Source organism: Grammomys surdaster, unplaced genomic scaffold, assembly GCF_004785775.1.
Source record: "Grammomys surdaster isolate TR1022 unplaced genomic scaffold, NIH_TR_1.0 137, whole genome shotgun sequence".
In the NCBI taxonomy this organism is placed as follows: Eukaryota; Metazoa; Chordata; class Mammalia; order Rodentia; family Muridae; genus Grammomys; species Grammomys surdaster.
In genome coordinates, this window is record NW_021604595.1 from 4,369,092 (window position 1) to 4,391,754 (window position 22,663).

Below are 22,663 nucleotides of genomic sequence, written 5' to 3' on the forward strand. Positions count from 1 at the left end.
TGGTGTGTCTGAAGACAACTACAGTGTGCTTATATGCATAAAATAAAGAAATCTTTAAAAAAAAAATTTTTAAAAGATATTTTATATGTCTATATATTTATATCTATCTATGGAGAGAGACATAAAAAATAAACATTATTGAAAATTGTCTGGATAACCTGTTATTTTTTTTTTGTTTCTTATGTGTATGGTTTCATTGCATATACAAAATATTTTAAAACTCTCCCCTTTTTTTCTTACATTTATAAGTTAAATTTTGTTTGACTGGAGAAGTGCCTCACATTAATTTTTTTTGTGTGTGTGAAGTTCTTTGTCCTTTAGAGCCTTTAGATCACCTGGAATTTTGATTTTTTAGCTTTTATACCTCAGTAGAAATGTGACTACTCTCTCTAATCACCTGTGTGTCACCAGGGATACACATTCACTTCCTGTCCTCTACTCACCTGTGTCACCAGGGATACACATTCACTTCCTGTCCTCTGTTGCCTGGAGTATTATTCTGGGCTTTCGTCTTGGTGGCCTGCTTAACTGCTTTCATGGCCTTCCTCACTGAGTGCTTCTGACATTCTTTCTCTGAGCTCAAAATTCACATTTCCTCAGGAAATAAGCACATGCTGTGTCCCTGTTTATTGATTATCTTACATACATATGCATAGATATCCCTTTTCATTATTTTTCCCTTATATAGATTGAAGTCTTTATTCATTTGTCTGCAGTACTGGAATACAGTGCTCTTTTACTTCAGAAAAAGTTTTCTTCACTTATCTCTTTAACGACTGTTTCTTTGGTATGCATTTCTATGACGTTGTGAACCACAGATGCCTGTGTGCTGGCTTCCTCCTTTGTCTTCTCTTGCGTTATAGCTTGCCTGATGCTCCCCTGTGCATTTTAGAATCATTTTCGCAGTGTGCTTCTCACATTGCTGAGCTGACTTCCCTCTTCATGCCTGTTTCTTCCCTTCCCACTGGTCCTCATATCAAAGACAGTCACAATCCTCACAACTGACCTTTGAACAAAACTTTTTACTAAAAGGTTACCGTGTGTGCTTTTACTCCACTTTCTCTTTAATTTAGCTTATCTGCACCATTAGCTAGAGTTCTCTAGCTTTTATATATTTATTTAAGGCCCACCTTTTGAAGTTGTATTATGCACATTTTCATATTACCCATTATTTGTGTGAACTTTTATCTTCCTGCTCTAATTCTGTGATCCAGTCAGCTGGCCTTCATTCTCTTCCTCTGCCGTTCATGTCTGCACCTGAACGTCCGTCTCCTTCAGTTTTAAAACTATGGATGATATCCTCCAGTCCTAAGACCTTTTTTTTTCTTTTTCTTTTTCTTTTTTTGAAATAGCCTCTTTTCTTGATTTCTTGGGAGTTCTTTTGTCACCGGACCCTTGCGTGTCCTCATGCTGCCTGTTTTGGGTGGGCCTCTGACTGAGTGATGAGAGGGTTTTCTTGGCATGGAATTCATTCTCAAATGATCTCTGTGCCTTCAGACAACCATTAGGCTATACTCAGCCTGGAGGCTTGGTTCTAAGACCAATGCTGGAGCCAACAGACAACCAAGCCCAGGAGGAAGCGGGAGTACTGGACCATCTCTGCCCTTCTCTGTTGTGGATGATGGGTGAGATCACCATACGAGGGAGAGTCTTCTGATTCTGAATTTCTCCTGGATCCAGGCTTCTCTGTTTGCTGCCTGAGTAGCTGCAAATGGATTTCTTTGACACACAGCCCTACTATCTAAAAAGACATCCTTCATTCTACCCGATATTCCCAGGACATAGGCTTGATTATGAAGGTTGAGCCACTCAGATGCTGGTGACTCAGTCTCCCTCTTGCTTCCCAACCTGCCTCCCATTCCAGACCCTCTCCCCTCCAGCCTGCACTCTTCCAGACTGGGATTACTCTAGTTATCCTCCTTCTTGAGATAGAGAATCAAATGTCACATTTCTGGTCTTGCCTTTTGTGTGAATATTTCTCTGGGCTCTGTAACAAAATAGCGTAACGTTAAAAAGTTCGTTCCCTACTCATATTCTTGTGGTTCTGAAGAATTCATAGAAGCTACACTCAAAGCTCAGAGCTAGGCGTTCATAAAACACCAGAGAGGTTTTCAGATTCACAAAACCATTGATACAATCCTCGTGAATAATGAACTCCCCCAGAACATTTACCATAGAAAGTAGTCTGAAGAAGGTAAGCTCGTGCCCAGATTGCCAGACACACAACTTTTATGCATGGAAGCCACACCTGTATCTCTGTAATGGTCCCCAGGAGTGCCGTGCTACCCGGCCCAATTAGGTGCGGAAAACATACCAGGCAGCAGCAACCCACTCTGCCCAAAATAATGTTTACGATTCAAAGCGTGGCCTGAGCTGCCCTTTGCACTTTTCCTCATGGCCTTTGCAGCTGGGTTCTGGTTGTTCAGCAGATAATTGCTTTAGCCCAGAAGCTTCAGCAAACCTCACAGGCCCTTCACTTACTGGGGATAGCAAGAATGCCAACAGATTTTTTTTTTTTAAAGGAGACAAAGAACAATAGCATCACATGTCTTTGAGTAAGAGTGAACAAAACAACTCTCTTCACGTTGGAACACAATGCAGTCAAATGACAAAACAAGACGGAGGTCAAGTGTGCGCAGGCAGTGGGAGGGTCACAGGCTTGACGAACCTGGTCACGGCATATTCAGTGTCTTGTGTTTTCTCTTCTTGCTGGTCGAGAGGCAGTTGTCAATAAAGGTAACTTAGAAGAAGAAGAGTTGTTGTATGAGCACCTGGTGTCCATTGTGTGTTTGTGTAAGTGAGGGAGGGGTGCTGCTGACTGGAGTGCTTACTGGAAAGTCAAGATTGTTCTCGAACAGAGGCAGGGCTGCCAGGATTGTGTAGAGCCGCCCTTGGTAGATACTTGGTATTGGGAGATGAAGTTAGTACCTCTTGTTCTGCACATAGTCGTTTCAAATATTACTCTCTTGCTTTCTAATGTAGACACTCCCTAGTCAGGAGGGGTGAGGCCCTGTAATCCCAGCCCTTAGGAAGTGGAGGAAGGAGGATCAGAAGAGCAGTTAATCCTCAAATACATAGCAAGATTTAGACCAGTCTAGATTGTATGAAACTATATCTCAGAGAACCAAAATAGAAAGCAAAATTTGAAATAAGAAGGGCTGGGACAGGTGACAGATGTAGATGTCAATAGTGTTGCCATGGTTGAAGAGCTGTTGTCTACACACCAGGAGGCTGCGAGGACTTCAAGCCAATGCACGGATGATCCAGAAGCAGGCGGTGTGAGTTGCACACCTGGGACTTACCAGGTGATCTAATATTTAGAGGCTGGATGTGACAAATGAGAAAAAAATGTCATTACAGATGAAGGGCATGGCTTGTACAAACAAAAGTACTCCTGTTTGAAGGTCTCCTTGTTCCCGACTGGTACATTACTGTACTTCAAGAGTCGGCTTCCACTTCCAGCAGGTGAACAAGGTGGCTGAGGTAGGAGGGCACAGTGGTAGGTGTTTGAGATGTTGGGTGGAAAGTGGAGAGGCTCCTCTGAGTGCTGTTAACTTCAGCACTGATGTAGCTTTGATATTTGATCTTCAGTTCTAGGATCACAACCCTGGGTCTTTCATATGCAGATGTGTTACCATTGCGTGGCGACACCCCTAGCCTTTGGAGGGAGTCTAGGGAACAGCTTATATCAGGTCCCCCTTGCTGCCTCCCCATGCTCAGGGCAGGGAACCTTACAAGAACCCCCCTTTTCAAGTTTCTAGCCTAAGACATTGAGTTCCCATGTCCTATCCCACCATATCTCTGCTCTTCCAGGTGGGATTGTACTCCTGGTGCCAACTTGGAAGACCCTGGCAGAGGCATGGGGATTTTAGCACTGGATCCTCTGTTCCCCATGCCACCTCCTGCTGTGATCCCGAGAAACTCCCTGGGGGATGGAAGCAAGACCATTATGACTTCTTTTTCTAAAAACTTAGGATGTGTTCACCTTGTGTGGGAGCAGGCAAGCCCGTGCCATGGGGCATGTGGAGAGCAGAGGAACTCGTGGGGATTGGTTCTCTCCTTCTACTACGTGGGTTCCAAGTGATCAAGCTCAGGTTGTTGGGGTTCGTGATAAGCACCCTTGCCCACTGAGCCATCTTTCCAGGCTTACCTACCTTCAGTGAATCTTACCTCTAGGTCCCCACATTTCCTTTCCCCACCAAGCTGCCTCTTTATTCCTACTTAATACTCTGGCTACTCTAACTCATTCTACCTCCCGGCTGGATGTTCATGGCCACATCCACACCCACGCCTTTAACGCCTCCCTCCCCACTTCCCCCTGCTCCCCACCCTGTCTATCTAAACTTTAGCCATAGCACATATATTTGATGTTTTAGTGGGGCAAGGCCTTTTGAGATAAGGCCTCACTCTAAACTTGAAACTCACTATGTGATCCAGGCTGATGCTGAACTCACAGTAACCCTCTTCCTACTTGGGCTTGTGTAATGCCACCACTCCTGGCTCATTCATACTTGGTTTTAAAAATTCATCCTCTGAACGAGGCCTGGGTCAGCACTAGGTTTTTGCAAACTTACCCCTCTTATGGTGGGGACTGAGGAAGCTGTGTGCTTCTCTCCCTTCTTGGTCACCTGCTTACCTTGACACCTTGCCTTTGCTTATATTAATATTCTTCCCTTACTTACCTGGCAGGGGGCTGGGGGCGGGGGGATGCCATCCATGATCAAAGGAATATGTTTTCCACCACTTTCTGGCAGTCATTGTTAATTAAGGCTTGGTATACTCTACCTAGGGATCATTCGCAGTTTTGACTTGAAAATCTGTAGCTGGCTCAAACTGGGTTCTGGAATGAATGGATGGCACCCTATCTGCACTGTTGAGCCATTCTTAGGCAAACGGGTTACAGGGAGGAGAGAGAGAGGGGAATGGCAGAGTTTGGCTTTTAGATGGGATTTAGCAGTTGAACAATACTCAGAGCTGCCTGTAAGGGACGCTTGGCTTTGGGGTGGACCCAAGCTCTCAGGCCTTCCAGAACTGCTATAATAGGGTTGTCCCTCCTGAACTAGATTTGATGCTGGGGGTGCAGAGCCTTAGCAGAAGTAGTCAGCCAATCCCCTCGGCTGCTGTGATTCCTTGCACTCGGGCTCTTCTGAGTGGTCTTTAAGATGATGTGGCCGGCCAGGATGTATCATTATCTTACACCTGGTGCACTGACAACATCACACCACATCCTCCTCTCTTCTAATTTATAACTGAGTAAGGCTCGCGCAGGCGCTGTCTGGAACATGAACCTGGTTGGCGATTTCAAAGTATTTCCCTTTCAGCAGGCTTTAGCATGCACCGAAACAGGCTTTCTGAAAGTAGAGACCATGACTTTCCCTGTTTGCCCATTCAGAACATCCACTGCCTCCTGATGCCAGAAAGGAGAGGAAAGGAAAGCTTTTGATGTGTTGCTTTAAAAATTAAAAGGTTTAAATGTAGCTTTTTTTTTTTTTCTTTTTAAGGAGGCAAACAATGAGTGAAGTGTGTTCCTGAGGAGACAATAGGGTGATTCAAGACTGTTAACAGCCTGGGAGGATGGGAGGGGTAGAGAGGAATTAGGAGAGAGAGACCTCAGGGGCTTTAGGCGGCCCCTCTGGGGAAAGGGGAAAGCTCTCCAAGGTAAACTTCACTTTCTCCTTTAGTCTGCATAAAACAGAGGGTGCCCATCCATCCACTGGGGCCAAAATAGACCTGTGGGAGGCATGTTGTACTTTGCCTTACCCTGAGTACACTCAAGGCGTTTCTCTATGAGGGCAACAGGGCCTTAATTCCCTTGACATGGACTGGGAAAAGCTGTAAGATATTGAAGAACCCCAAAATGCCTGAAGATTTGCTACTTGCTGAATAGATTCCACCTGCAAACAAAACAAAACAATTTTTCCTCTTGTACTGCCTGTGAGTTGCAAACAGGTAGGCATTAAGTAACTGGGCAGCTCTCTGGTTACATCCTGATCTAAGGTCAGAATGAGAATAAAAGGATGGTTGTTATCAGTGTTATTGGAAGAATAGGAATGAGCCAGAAGTCTCAGGGAGTCCTGCTCTGTCACCCATCCTGTGCCCTGTAGGCACATGTCTCTTGTACTGTGGAATCAGAAAGATTCTGGGTGAGTGTTTTGCTCTCTGCTCTTCCTTGGGGTGAAATATTACCATTCTGCTTTAATATTAAGGTGGAGGGATTTTACCCCTTTGTGATCTCACAACTACCCACGCTTTGTCATGATGCTTCAATCTTATCTCATGTGCCCTAGATACTTCAGCTTTCCAAATTGTATGAAGACTGCACAGAAAGGCAAATACAGGGGCCAGTAGACCCCCAGTATAAGTCATTTTATAAGCAGCAAAGGTGTGCTGCTGTCTCCATATCTGACTTCATCCCTCAGAAGGATGGCTGCCATTTCGCTCTGATTGACATGTGCATTCAGGCTGGGTGGAAGCTGTTTCCTGATTCATAGCTTAGAGGTGATTAAGCCTGTGAAGTACTTCAAGGCCATCACTCTCATTCATTTATTCCAGACAAACATTTGTTGTTGAATGAATAGTGACTTTGATTTAAAAACACCACCCAAGCATAAAACACTGGCAGCTTGCAGATAGCAATTTTTTGATTTGCGCCTCCTAAAGGAACCTTCATTAGCAAACTCTCATGAATCTTGAACCTCCAGGAGAATAATCCCTGCCTTTGTTGGAGTTTTAAATTTAGAATAACCAGACAATAGTGAGACATTCTGTTCAAAGCATTCCTTCTAGGCTACCCATTTATTATACCCACTCTTAAGAGGAGATGGATTTGATTAGTGAGGAACATTCACTCGGGGGATTTTTTTTGCATAGCTAATACCAAGGAGACATTTTCTAAAAGTTGTGTCTACTGCCTAATATTATTAGACAGGCAACTTTTAATTATCCCGCATTAATGTAGCGTAATCAGTGGCGTGAATACTCCAGGATCATTTCCTTTGGCATTGGGGAGCACTGTAGGATGCTTTGGGTTTTTGTGTGGTTTTGCTTAGATATGCAAATGACACTGCATTCTTCGTGGGTGCAGTTCATGCAGGCAGAACAACAGAGACAAGATGGGAAGGGTCAGCTGGCTTTCTAAAATGTGTTGCCGATAGCACACAACGTGTGTCACTCAGGGCTATGAATGGAGGTGTATGTCCTTAGTATGTGTGCACATGCTTGTGTGTGTGCATATGTGTGGAGGCCAGAGGTCAGCTTCAAGTAGCATCCCTCAGGACGGCCTCCACTTTATTTATTTATTTATTTATTTATTTATTTATTTAGACAGTGTCTCCATGTGGCCTGGAAACCTGCCGCTTAGTTTAGGCTGGTTAACCTTCAAGCGGCCCCAGTGTTAGGGTTCTAAGAGTATGACCCCAGCTGGCTCTAAAGACATTCTTTAAAGCATGGGCTCTGGAGATGGGACTCGAAACCTTATGTTTGCAAGGGAAGTATTTTACAAGCTGGGTTATCTTTCTGGTCCTATTAATCTCGGTTATTGGTAGAAAATAACCATGGTTCATTTATTACAGTTTCATAATGGAAAAAAAACCCAACCAAATAAATCATACCATCATATTCAAGATTTCCATGTTTGACACGATATTCATTGTGAAGATTGTTTTGCTTTTGAGACAGGGTCTTAATATGCATCTCCTAGTGCCCTTTAAACTCTCAGTGATGCTCCTGCCTCAGAAGGGAGGAATTACGGGCATGTACTATCCTGCTTCACTAAAGGTTCCTAACAGTAAATCTGTTTATTTACCACTCCAGTGACATTTAGCAATGAGCGCTGTCATTTTAGTGATCCCCAGAATGTCCTCTCCCTGTGAAAAGTCAGTGGGGAAGAGAAGGGTCCATATCTGGACATACTAATATTTATAAATAATGCCATCTTTCATTGTGACAGTTGTTTTTGCTTATTATTAAAAGATATCAGCTGCCCTTTACCAATTGAACTTGTATGTTTGCGTGTGTGTGTGTGTGTGTGTGTGTGTGTGTGTAGGACAAAGATGCACCTCAGGTGTTGTTCCCTAGAAGCTGTACAACTTGTATCTTGAGATGTAGTAAGTCTCTCATTGGTTCCCAGGGCTTGCTGACTGAGCCAGCCTGGTTAGAAGCAAGCTCTCGGGATCTTTCTGCTACCCCAGCACATATGTGCCAGCATGTTCAGCTTTTTACATGGGTTCTGGAGATCAAACCCAGGTTCTCATGATTACTTAGCAAGGTAACTGAGCTAGCCCTTTAGATCCTCGGCTTGTTTGCAATGTAATAAATGGCCGTAGGGAGCGTCGCATAGAAGCCTTTCAGAGTTCTGAGTCTCCTTGCTGTCAGCGCACATTTCTGTATCAACTAACCATGAGGGCTTTTCACATCTGCGCTGATCCATCCTCTCTGTGCATCCTCCTGCCGAGTGATTGGTGAGACTGTCTGCTTAGTGCTGTATAGGCAATGGTGATTGGCTGTGGAAAGCTAAGGAAGTGTGGGATGCTAATGTGTTACACACTCTAGGCTTTGAGATTGGATAGAACAGGGACAATCTTGTTAGGTGGGTGGACACCTCGGAATCTTTGGCTTCTGATTGGGCAGGGGTGCATGATACTCTCATCATTGCCTTCTACTGGACTGCCCACCAGTCGCCTGCTAGGCAGCTATGCCGGATCCCCCCTTCTCTGCTGTCCCTGTGGCATGACTCTGCCATGGCTGTGCTGACACACCAGTATACCTCCTCTTCCTCATCTGCACAGCAAACAAGGGAGAGAAGGAAGGTGTGGCTCCAGAGTAGAGGGCAGTTTCTCTGCAGGACAACGTTGCAGCTAAATGGCATTTAGCAGCAGAGCTTGTCCCACCTCATTTGTGAGCGGATATTATCACTGGGCCCCATTTTGCTGGCCATTTCAGGAAACCATCGGCTTCATCTTCAAATCTGCTCTGAGTAGCTGGTTGAGAGAAGAGACATGCATGCATGGTTTTATTCTGTTTTATTGTTTTATTTTGAGGCAGGATCTCTAGGCCAGGCTATGTGGCCAAAAGATAACATTGAACTTCCCAGGTGCTGGGCTTCTTGCTGTGTGCCAGCCACCTTGCAGAGTTTCTATGGTCCCGGGGATGGAACACAGGGTTCCTTGCACGCTAGACAAGCACTCAGGGCCATGGACTTCTATTTATACAATTGAACCCAGCTCAATGCTAACCTTCTCCACAGGCATCAATGTCTCATTTAATGACTAATGAACCCGAGAATCAAGCCAGCAAGCAGTTATCTCCGCTAAAGGAATGCATGTATTTATTTTGAATATTCGAGTGTTCCATTCTGAGGAACTGGGGGGGGGGTATACTGAGAGAAGGAGATCAAGGGAGATAGAAGAAAAGGAGGAGGAGGAGAAGAGGAAGGAGAGGAAAACAAAACGAAATGGCAGCCTCTAACTATGGAGGTCCAGATAGCCTGAGTCATCGGAAGGTTGTCTTGTAAATATGCCACAGTGATCATCAGTTGCTACAACCTGTGACAAGTGAGCTTCATGGCGTCTATTACTGCTCCTTCCCAGTTCAGCTGTTTTTATTCTGTCCTAGGCTTCTCAAATTCTACGTCTAGCACAGCTCCGAACCTAGCAGCTTCTGTCTGCTGTCCCGGCCCAGAGACGTGCACCTCCCCACTTAGTCAAACTCAAAACTGTGTTGGGAGCCCACATAGTTCCCACCGGGCCTTCTCTCCCACCTTGGATTTCACAACGCTACTTACTGGTAGTATTCATGGAAGTGCTTCATTTTATGTTGAGAACTGCTCTGTGTAACTTGTTGGGGACCCACAGTGGTCTCAAAGGTGGGAAGCATTCCTTGAGCATGTGGGGTAATATTTTCCTAGATGGGCATTGCTGCCACAATGGTGCGGGGGCGGGGGGGGGATATGGGTGGCCCGCGCATGTGTGTATCTTCCCTTACAAAGCCTAAACAAATCTTCTTCCTTCCACTTGGAGATGCTTAGAAACCCCAGTTTGTTCTCCTTGCCTCTGGCAGAGAAGAACAGACGCTCTGCTTCTGCCAGGCTGCTGAGCTGCGCTCTTCTGCTGTGGGCAATGTCGTAAGAGCATCTTGTCTGCCATCCCCCTCCCTTTATAGATGAGTGAAGGCGAGAGTGGCCAATCAGAGAGCACAGGCAGTCTGACATCATCGAGACTTGGCTGGTTGGCCCAGCTTGTCCCAACAGCTCCCTTGCAAGAGTTTATAACAAATGTATAGCTTTTTGGTGAGCAGGCCCGGCCTGTGGAAGGCAGGGCCCTTGATGAAGAATTTTTAGGCCTGTATTGTCTTTGCAAAGAGATTTCCTGTCACAAAGGCTGCTGGTGGGTTTGATACAGTCTCCAAAAGGTAATTGGGCTGGAAGTGGGTTCTGACCTCATTTTCCATGAAGAGAGGAAGCTAATTAGCTGCTCATTGAGCACTTCAGCGAACTCCCATGACTCTCCCCCAAAGACAGTCTAGTCACTGGATAACAAGCCAACATACTTACATATCATATCGGACAACAAAGTCACTTGTCAATGGATTTTTGAACTTGTGGAATATAGGTGTACTTAAACAGGATCTTTATTCAACACTGTCACAAGTCTCCTTTACAGTATGGTGATTCTGATGGTCTTGTTAGCTTGTCACCTGAAGTCACAGACTCCTTCTTCCACCACCTGTGCCCATGCACTTGTACCAGACACTAAATCCCATCGTAAGGTGGCTTTCGTTTCTTTTAAGACAGGGTCTCGTGTATCCCAGGCTGACCTCTGACATTCTGTGTAGTCATGGATGAGCCTGATCTTCTCAACCTCCTCCCTCCTCCTCCTCTCTCCTCCCCCCCCCTCCTCCTCCTCCGCCCTCCACCACCCCGGATCCGCCACCTTCTCCGCCCCCCGGTGTGTGTACCACCATGGCTGTTCTATGTGGTACTGTAGATTAAATCCGGAGCTTTGTATAAGCTAGGCAGAGCACTCTGCCAAATGTGTTACACCTGCCCCAGGGTGGCTTTTAAAATCACATTTTTTAAATAGAAAATAAACAAGGCAATTAAAGCTTCCCTCACCAGGAAGGAAGAGCTCACCGGGTGATGCCCACCTGGGCTCTAGCTTACTAGTCTATGAAATGTGAACAAAATAAAGACTTGTGGTCCAGCGAGATGGCTCAGCAGATAAAGGTGTCTTTAACCCAAGCATGGCTTCCTACATTAGATTCCAGCAACCCATGTAGGGGACAGAGAGAACCAACTGCCTTAAATAGTCCTCTGCATTCCACATGTAGGCACACGAGGTAAGCAAATAAACAAATGAATGGAATATATAAGTAAATACATTTTAAACAACAACAAAAATAAGATCTCTCTGAATGTAACACAATGTGAGGGCCTACACAGAGGTGACTTCACTGGCAACTGCCAAGAAACCCCAAACAGGCAACGTAAAAGCATTTCGTACCATAACTCGCTTTTCTTAGTTTCTCTCAACACCCAGTTTTCCAGAAATATCCCCTGTTCCTCTACAATTATTAGTTAGCCATTTCTCCCCTTACCGTGATATCGTGATTCAGGCGTTTCCCTGTCAGATTAGGGTTCCAGTCAAAAGGAGAGCAGGATGGAGAAGGGGACTCAGAACCACAAGGCAGACCACTTAGTGCTATGGCAGTATAAAGAGGGGAGGAAGAACCATGAGATGATTTATGTTGGTTAGTGTTGATGGTGACCAGTGACCATCAGTGCATCTTGTCTTGCTAAACCTTTATCTGCTACCTCTGACTCAGACCCAGCCAGGTCTACCTCGTACCTGGAGGAGCCCTGTAAAAGTAGCCCACTTCAGGGGGTCTCTCTTTAAACCAGCATCAAAGGCTTAGGAGCCTTACCTTCTGACTTTGGTCTTATGCAGAGGGAAGATTTTTCCCATGGAGCCTATGCCCAGCAAAACATAATTACAAGGTCTTTAATTTCTCATTTCTAAAATAAAGCCAAAAGTGTTTTTTCTCATCTAATCTGGCTTACTGTTAGTTCCTCTCTAATAATGAAAACATAAAGAAGGGCCTCAAGTTTTTTATCACTTCATTTTTATTATTATATAATATATAATATAAGTATATTATATAACATATATAATATATATAGCTGCTCAGTGGGCAGTGTTGACCCTAGAACTTCATGTGTCTTAGAACATTCTTTTTATTTACTTTATTTGTTTATTTGTTTTGGTTTAGTTTGGTGGTTATTGAGATGGCATCCCGTATAGCCCAGGTTTTCCTGGAACCTATGTTGTGACTTAACATATCCTTACACCTCTGATATCTCTGCCTCTACCTTTTGTGTGCTGGGATTCCACACCCAAACCACCTATTGGAATATTCTTTGGCATCACCGTAAGAACTGAACGACTGTGGAACAAAGCCATGTGGGACCTTCAAAATCTTCACTCTCCCTCCACTCCAAATCACTAGCTAATGCTTCTTACCTATCCTGGCAAGTCACCCACTCACCAGTGGTGGATGACACATAAACTTACTACTGTGAGAAAGACACATAGTATATGCTCAAATCTTGCCCTCAGCAAATAAATCCACCAGCTGCCGATGGGGCCCATCTTTTTGATTCTGAAATGACTGGTCAGTTTAAAAATATAAGCAGCTTACTGCCAGGAGGAATGAAAATTGATATATTCATTTTGGAAATGACTCTGATGCTATCGTGGAATAGTGTATGTTCACATACTCCCAGGCTGAACCCCAGGGAAATGTGTGCTTATGTGTATTGCTTCCAATAGACATAGTGTGTTTCTAACAGGGGGAAAAATTGAAACTGAAAAAAAAAATTGTGAAAGTCCATCAATAGAATATATATATATATGTATATATGTATATATATATATATACATATATACATATATATATATACACACACACACACACACACACATATATTTTCACACTGTGAAACTGTTAAAAGAAAAACTGACATGAGTTAAATTTAACAAAGTTTACTTAAGCGAGGAAAAAAGGTTCTAGAACCGGGCAGCATTCCAGAACAAAGACGGGTTGGAAGGCTCCACCCTACCGCATTTACAGGTTATATTAATAGCCTAAGAAAAGGAAGTGACAGGCAGACAGGAGGTGATTGGCTCTAGTTGCCATTGGCCTTATGTAGGTATGGTCTGATCAGTTGGCAGCCTATGATTGGCTAAATCTCGACTCTTGTGATTGATTGGCTGAGCCTTAGATGCTTGGTTATATGGCTATACTCTACTCTTAGAATAGATTATAGCTTGTTTATATATCAGTTAGGGATACAGTTGTACCATGTGCAAAGGCTGTGTTGGGCCAGATTTTAGTTGTCCCTAGTGCAAAGCCAAGTTTAAGCCAAGCTGATTCAGTTTGGTGACACAATGGAATCCTACAGAGTCAAAGTGAGCAAAGTAGAGTTACTCTAAAACAAACTTGGTAAATCTCAACAAAAACACAGTGGGGATCTAGCTACCAGACACTGCACATAGCACGATAGAATTACTTACTGTATTTTAGGAGCTGTATCCCTCAGTTGGTAGAGTTCTTGCCTAGCTTTCTTGAAGCCCTATAATCCATATAGGCTGGTGCATGTCAATCATCTCAGCACGCAGGATGTAGAGCATAGAGAACGAGATTGTAGAGAGAATGTAGAGCGTAGAGAACAGGGACATGAACGCAGTAAGTTAGAGATCAGCCTGGGCTACGTGAGAACCTGTCTTTATTTAAAACGAACAAACAAACAACCTAAAATCATATCCTGCAACAAATGGGACGAGTCCATCAGCAGGGCAGTTAGGTCCCTGTCGGTCCTTTGTGCTGAACTTCAAAGATGATATATTTGTTATAGACATTCTTTGGCAGGCTTCAAATTTTGTACAGGACAAATATTTCTAAAGTTCTAGCGTAAGTCAGAGTTTTCCCTGGTTTTTTTTTTATCTATTGCGTTTAATAGTCCCTTGTGTGTATGTGTGCATGTGTGCATGCATATATGGGTGTGCATGTGTTTGGGTGCACATGCATGCATGAGTCTGCAGAGGAAAGAGATCAAACTCTGGTGTTGTCCTTTAGGACCCACCATCCGTGCTCTCTGAGGAAGGGTCTGTGGTTAGTTGAGCACCAGCCGAGGGGTCTGCTGGCTTCCGCCTCCCCTGAGCTGAGATTGCAATCATGCCCCATGCCTGACTTTTCTTTTTTAAACTCGGTTTCTGAGGGCGGGACTTAAGTCTTCCTGTAACTGCACAACAAGTACTTTATCAACGAAACAGTCTTCCTGGCCCTCATCATTTTCTGTTCATAGGCAGTATCTGGAGGTCACACAGGAGCAGGTAGAACCTCTGATCTCACAGTGAAGTCCCCAGGTTCATTGCTCAGAAGAGGCCATAGGGAGAGGCTGATACTGGGAGCTCCGTGGAGTGGGTTGCATAAGACAGCCACGCTGCTTTTATTCCTGCTTAAAGCCTTAGGAAATCTTGCAGTGTGGATGAAAGAGAATCCTCCAGAGCAGGCTCTGTGACCTCTCAGAAAAATCTGTATTTATTGTCCCAACGGTGACTAATGCTTCCAAGGTGGGTCATTTGCCAAAGATGTTATTATGAAAAGGTTTTTCCTTGGCAGCCCATGGTTCCTTTTTTGAGCAACATGTAGCCTTTGGAGCCAGTGAGATAGGAGTTGGCGTGTACACAGTGATGTCGCAGGTACACAGGCAGGCAGATTGTCACAGCCTCAACACTTTTGTCTCAGACAAACTCAAAGTGAGTGAGAACTCAGGGTGTATGAGAATGAGGGTTACAATCAAACAAGAGATGGAGGCCGGGGCAGGAGGTGCTGCCTGCCTAAAATGCAGACCAGCATCTGAAGGGAGGGCCAGCAGTGGATAGGTGTCCCACACTCACCTGGCCTGCCAGGTCACAGCAATCTATAGTTCCGGTCTCAGGGCACCCAGTGCCCTCTTCTGGCTTCTCCAGGCACTGCACACACACACACACATACATACACATACACACACATACACACACACACAATGCATATACATACATGCAGGCAAAACACTCATGCATAAAATAAAAGTAAATCAACCTTTAAAAAGGGAGGAATTTTAATCCAAAAGTTCTAGTTCACCTGGTAGCTTCTTAGAGTGAGCTAACAACCTTGTATTTGATTCTCTGAAATATCAGAATCAAGGCAGGAGAGGAGTTATCTATTAAATTCGTTTTATTTTTAAAAAATTATTTTTATTTAAAAATTATAATGTGTGTGCATGTGTGTGAGTGTGTGTGTGTGTGTAAGAGTTTGTACAGTTGTGGGCAGACATATGTGAGTGCATGTATGTGTGTGCATGCATGTGTGTACATGCATGTGTGTTTGTTGGGGGAGTATTCATCTTTTTAGTGATGTCAGATTATGTTAATTAGGGTCACCGAGCTGCCTAACCACCAGTCTTGTTTATATTTTCACAGGTTCAGGCCTCTTACACTGAGTTTCTCTACTGCCACCCTTTCTACTCAAGCAAAATCTTCAAGAGAGCCTCTCCCGGGAAGGAAGCAGCTGCTTGTGGCTTTGCACTGTGATGAAGGCAAATGGTACAGGTGAGCAGATCCAAAGCCTGTACCACCTGGAAATCCTGAGACAGTAGTGGGCGCACATCAGTAGGTCTTCACGAAGATTCACATGTGTGTGCGTGCTCATACGTGAACATGCATGTACACACACACATATATACACACATGTATACAAACACAGGCACATATACATATAGGAACAGTATATATCTACATATCTAAATATTATCCCTCTACTTATTTTTTCTGGAGTCTGTTAGTGAAAGAGAACTGTTACTTTTGTGCATAAACACATATACACACGTATGCGGTGAACATGCTTGTGTGTAGGCATGCTCACATGTATGTGAGTTCACATGTTTCTGTGCATGTAGAGCCCAGAGCTTGACATTGGAGGTCTCTTCCAATCACCTTCACCTTGTACATGGAGGCAGCGTCTCTTGACTGAACCCAGAGCTAATAGGACTGGTGTCGTCAGCCAGCTTGCTGAGGGGAACCTCTGTCTCTGCCTTCAGCTGGAATTACAAGTAGGTTACCCTACCCATCTGCTTTTTATGTGGCTTCAGGGATTTGAACTCTGGTCCTTTATCCTTGCATAAAAAGTGGTTTACCCACTGAGTCATCTAGCTACCCTGTCGAGTCCCTTTTCTTTTTCTTTTCTTTTTTAGTAGAGAAAATCATTTTTACTTTGAGGTGACTGGTAAGATGTGTGACAAGAGAATGATATGCTAAGGATAACTCTGTGATACTCAGCTGAGGGGGGCAACTGTCAGACTGCAGAGAGTACAGTATATTCTATAGCCTCATCTAAGGTCTGTTTCTCTTGACAATCAGCATCTTGCAGTGGCAAAGTATTTTTACCATGTAACTTTCTCTGATTATAGTAATTTTCCGACACACAGACATTATTTTGCTTGATCTTGTTCATCTGGAATTGAATTTGTGTGTGTGTGTGTGTGTGTGTGTGTGTGTGTGTGCACTCAGAAAGCTTTGTAACTATAGTAGCTCCTGTTATTAATGGTGTCCTTGAGACAATTGCCTATTGGTGAACTGTTGAATGGGAGAGCTTTCAGATTTAAAGAGTTTCGATACACGTTTCTGAATTACTTTCCAACCAAACAGTAGCATGTTCTGTTTTCAGAAGAGACACAGAAGCAATTTTCTATCCTCAAAGTCCTGGATGCTCAGAGCTCTGGACGATGAAAGGGTGTTTGCTTTTTTTCCCATGATGGTGAGAAATGATCTGTACGTGTCCGTGTGTGCTGTGTGAGGGGACATGTGTGCACACATCCATGTGTGCTGTGTGAGGGGACATGTGTGCATGCAGAGGAGGGGATTTGCTTGCACATCATGCTGCGTTTTAGAGCCTGCCTTCTGTAGACAGAAGCACACTGAAAACTTGCCAGATTTGGACATTTGAGAAATAATACTAAATCAAAGAGGAGTGTGAGAGCCCTGGGGAGCTCTGAGATCTTTCTTTCCAGCCAAGTATTTTTAGACAATTGTGAAATCACTGAATAGCCAGCATTTTCCAGTGAAAAGTGAAGGTTTTTCACTGCTTAAAAAGAATAAGGAGGTATTTCATAAACAGCCTCCAGGAGAAGCAATCTGAAGTTGGACTTCTCATTATTAAGAATGTTCATGTGTCTATGACTGTCTAGCATGTGTACGTATGCTGTGCCCAGGATCAGGACGTTGGCTGCCATATAGGACATAGAGGTTACTGATCCCTCAGGTCACTACAGGGTCCCTGTCCTTTCCTTGGGGATGGTTTTATAAAGTTTACCTTTGTAAAATACAGATAAAAATAGTGCCTGTTAAGTGAGGTGATGCTTCATGTGACTGTATGTGGCAAGTTTATTCTTATTAAAGTCTCATGTCGATAGAACATTTCTTGATACTAGAGAATGATTGGTTATGTGTTAGGTATGGAAATGCACACCTATGATCCCAGTATCCAGGGGCAGGAGGTTCAGGAATTCAAGGTCGGCTTGCCTCACATAAGACTTTGTCTCAATAGAGCAGAGGAAAAAACAGCCACAGAAGAGAAAGTAGAGGCAGGGTAGGTTGGCTCAGCCATTAAGAACACATGTTCTACTGCCCTGAGGACCAGAGTTTAGATCCCAGCAACCATATAATAAACCAGGCATTCTGGGAAATGCCTATAGTTTCAGCTCTGAGGGTGCCAGGGTGAGGCAGGATTTCAAGTCAAGAAGATGCAAACCTCAGGTTTAGGGAGAGACCCTGCCCCAAAGGAGTGTATGGAGAGTGATGGTGGGTACCTGATGTCTTCAACTGGCCTCTGTGGGCACATACTCAAACATAACCTGTATACATGTGTGTACTTACAGTCACACACATACACAAACAAACAAGTCCTTTAAAAAGAAAAGGACCGTGATAGAAGCACAACACTATGCTACAGTGCTTACAACAGTGACAATCTGTCTTATGCAATTATAGTTTTCCTTCTTCTTCTTCTGCCTCTGGTTCTTCCCCCAATGTCTGAAGGAATTTCATGGCTTATTATTATTAGCATGCTCTGAGTCAAAGCTGTCCAGGAGAGACTGTCTACTGAACATCTTTAAGGAAGAGATCCATTTTCTCCCAGGGCTTAAGACTGCTACTCTATTGGCTGCCTTGCGCACCCAAGTATCAGTCTGGCCAGGCTGCATTGGACCAACCTGTGTAATAGCTTCTCATTTCTACCCAGGTTGCCTTGCCATGGTACAGAAAGTGACTCAGGCCAGGAAGGTGTCAGGTCTTTTGTGAGCCCCACAGCAGGAGTCCCTCACCTTCTGGAGCCATGCATGAGCTGATTCACTTGGCTCTTCTCCTCCTCCTAAACAAGCTTCATTTCATGAACCGAATGAATGGATAGATCTGGGGAAGAACTTCCTCCTCCTTGGTTCTTGACAGTGTGCACTCTAGCCTACAGATGCACAGGGGAAGCTAAATGAACTGCAGAGATGGCTCAGTAGCTAAGAGCACTGGCTGCTCTTCAGAGGACCTGGATTCAATTCCCAGCATCCATATGGTGGCTCAAAACACTATGTGTAACTCCCGTCCCAGGAGATCTTATGCCCCCTTCTGGTTTCTGAGGGCACTGCACCCACTTAGTATACAGACATAAACATGCAAGCAAAACACTAATATACACATAAGGTTAAAATATGGAAAATCTCAAACAAAGAATAGAGGTGGAGATGGGGTAAGCTGGGCTGTGACTCTGTTCCCCCTTTGGCCACATATTAATAATAAAAAATGGGAGAAAGACAGCCCAAAGTAATTTCCCATCAACTCCAACAAACACAGGGCTACTTGGATGGCTTCAGCTGTTGCCTTCCACTAACTCTTCTATGGCTGGTTTGTGTATGTTTGTACTGTATTCACTGGGGCCCTAATTTCCAGTCTCATTCACATAGTTTTGTACTTAGCAGAAGAGAAACATTTAAATCCCCAATTAAGGCATTTTAGCTGAAGGCTGCCTCTTTAGTGGTCATAAGTGAATTTCTCTTAGGTAATAGTGAGAATGCATAAGAAAACAAAACATGTATTTTAGGCAAGTGTGTATGTTGGGCTTAAAGGAATTATGAAATTCATGGGAGAGAGGACAAAATAGAACGTGTCTTGACAACTATACATTAAACAGAGAGTTTTCTGTGCTCTACCAGACTCAGATGAGACACTTTGTGCATGTAGGTAGGAAGTTCTGCATGGAGCTGCTGTACAGATGGTAGTGATACCACCATATGGAGCATGTAGTGTTTGGATAGCAGCACCTAGTCTCCTCATTGTCACCAAGCAAGAAGAAAGGAGCCTTTAGTTGTGACTTCTAAGCTGCTTTGCAGAAATGCAGGCATGGTAGTTACCCAAAACTTACCAGAATCTGATCCTCAGGGAGGCAAGAGAGGAGGCACTGTTCTCTCTCTCTAATGGTGTGGTAAGTCAGAGCTGAGATCCTACAGGGTTTTCCTGTTCTCTGTTCATTTGGTATGGCGTTGCAAACCATTTTCTCCCATAGCCACTTAGACGAGCATCTTTGAAATCTAATCCTCAAAGTCCCCTATGGAACTTCGGGCACCCTACGGTGTGGCCAGTACAGAATGAAGCTATGACTTTTGGATTGTGTGAAGTAAAGCCCGTGTCTTCCTGTTGGAGTCTTGTGCAGTCATTCAATACACATCCGTTTATTTGACAAATGATTTGTGCATATGGTTTTAAGCATTGTAAACGTGGAAGGGATCAAGGCAGACATGGGCTGGCTCTACTGGAGCTGTCCAAACCTAGGTTGATACTACTGTGAGCACAGAGAGTGGCTGGAGTAAACAGGGAGACCAACTGGACTATTGAAAGTGGGAGCCTGGGATGAGACTAAAAAAGGACCTGTGGGTGAGGAAGGCAGGAAGCAGAAACAACCAGAGTAGACGGGCACTGGAGATGGATGGAGGGCTCTTGGCAACAACTACAAACTGGAAAATGATAAAGGCAGGCACAGGAGTATATAAGAACATTCTCTCCCATGGATCCATCTGGGTCATGAGTGATGTGCACTTACTCATCTCTCAATGGAAGTGATTTAAGCAGAACACCTCTCTCACAATTTGCCAGTCTCTGAGAGACTGGGCAGTGACTTTTCTGCTTCCTGTTGAATATATGCCACATTAAAAGCATAGATGATACCCTGCATCTGTCTTGGTGTATGCTAATACCCTGGAACTCCTCATCATCACAGGAGATGCTTCAAGGTACACATTTGAAAAGGTGAATAGTTGTAAAGCAAATGAATACTAAGTTTTTTCATACATGCACATGCATGACAAAAGTTATCTTTAAGTTATGCACAATAATACTGAAAATATAAGTTATGACAATAGGTTGTGATAAACTGGTGCTTTGAGGCTTCAATGAAGTAAAATAGGACTCTTCAACATAAGCAACTGCAAAGCCATAGCAGTGGAACTGAAAACCAAGATGGCTGCTGAGCCATAGCAGTGGAACTGAAAACCAAGATGGCTGCCGAGCGACTAACAGGAGGGTAGCAAATACCATGTGTACACACAAGACAAAGGGACAATGGATGTCTCAAGTAGGGACGAGTGGGACAAGATGAGATTTCAGGATGCTTTTCAGAATCTGTCAGTTATATGTTTCTAGCATTTTCTTTTTTAGTATTTTCAAATCAGTGCTAACCTGGGTAACTAAAACAATGGAAAATAAATCTTTAAATAGCTGGAGACTGCTTTAATTTCATTCTTTAGCAGTGAAGAATTGAGGTGATTGCTTCACGGGGATGCATTTGTCTTACTCTTTTATGAGCTACAGCTATTTGTGTGTGTGTGTGTGATGCATGTGCACATCTCTCTCTCTCTCTCTCTCTCTCACACACACACACACACACACACACACACACACACACACACAGAGGAGACAGAGACAGAGAATGTAAAGGCTAGAGGTTGGCACCGTTGTCTTCAATCACTTCCTTCCTTATTTTTTGAGAAAGCATGTCACATTGAATGTAGAGTTCATCAACTCAGTCATGTGATGTGGCCAATGAGCTGACTGGCCAGGGTTCTGTCTACCTGCACATCCCCAGTGTTGGGACTGCAGATGTACACCACCACATCTGGATTTCATGTGAGTACTGGGATCCAAACCCAGGTCCTCATGCTCAGCAAATGACTTACTGACTTTGTCATTTCCCTAGCCCGGCTCTTTCATATTTTATCTAGTATAAACTACCTTAAAGTATATTATAAATCATATGACTCACTACAACACACACACAGTAGGTAGATATATGTGACTAATTAACAACGTTTCCAGATCAAAGTGAGTTGTCTCATCTTGGACATTCTAGTATTGATGTGCTTCTCAGCATCTATGGGCTTCTGGTTCTTTTTCCCAACTTCCCTATATCCCTGGATACTTGTAACAGTCTTTTATGCAGTTGTACCCACTCAAAGATTCCTCTTCTTTGGCCTTTAATGGGTATTAAGTAAATGCTATGCTTTTTGTTGGGGATTCACTATCATTGATGGACATGTTTTACTATCATTTGTCCTCAATGACTGTTCTAATGGGTTGTAAGCATCCAGCATAAAATATGAACTACTGTGTTTTGTTCTCATCTTTGAGAAGCCCAGTCTAGCTGTATATTCCACTAGTGGATCCACACATCACAAGCAAGAATGGGAGTGCACATCACACATACACACACACACACACACACATATGCATACACATAGAGACACACTCACACACAGACACACACATATAGAGACACACTCACACACAGACATACACACATAGAGACACACTCACACACACAGACACACACACATAGATGCACACACATACATACTCACACATACAGACACACACATAGAGACACACATTCACATGCACACACAGACACTCACAGAGACATACACAGACACACAGAGACATATACACAGACACATACACACACATAGATACACACACGGACACATACACATGCAGACACACACACATAGAGACACAGATACACATAGACACATACAGACACACTCACATACATACACAGACACACACAGAGATATACACACATACACACACAGAGAGACACACAGACACACACACAGACAGATACACAGACACATACATAGACACACACACATACACTCACATACATACACAGACACACACACAGACACACACACAGAGTGCATTCTGGAACACAGGCCCATTTTCCACTTAGATTTATAATGCACATTTCTCAGCGAAGGAGACCATTTTGTTATCTATTTAATATTTAAAATAAAGATTTCTCTCAATTTTATCCTTCATCATAAACATGTCCTCCCCTTTTGACTCCATGCATTTCAATCTGGAGGCAGCATCCATAATTCATACCCTGCTTGGGAGAAGGCAGCATTCTGAGACACTTAGCACTGTTTTTTTGCGGCAAAAGGAAAAACATGTAAGGTCAAGAGATTCAGGAGTACACAGTATTTTATATGTCAACATAGCTTTTTAAGGCTGTTTTGGAGCACATT

At 43.8% G+C, this 22,663-nt stretch overlaps 1 long non-coding RNA gene across 1 annotated transcript in view; it reads left to right on the forward strand.

The window, feature by feature from the left end:
• The window catches only part of LOC114617569, a 165,455-nt gene extending 149,829 nt beyond the window's left edge, over positions 1-15,626 (forward strand). Inside the window, exon 4 of the long non-coding RNA XR_003710813.1 lies at positions 15,519-15,626. This is a non-coding gene — a long non-coding RNA (uncharacterized LOC114617569). The remainder of the gene's footprint in view (positions 1-15,518) is intronic.
• The last annotated feature ends 7,037 nt before the right edge of the window (positions 15,627-22,663 follow it).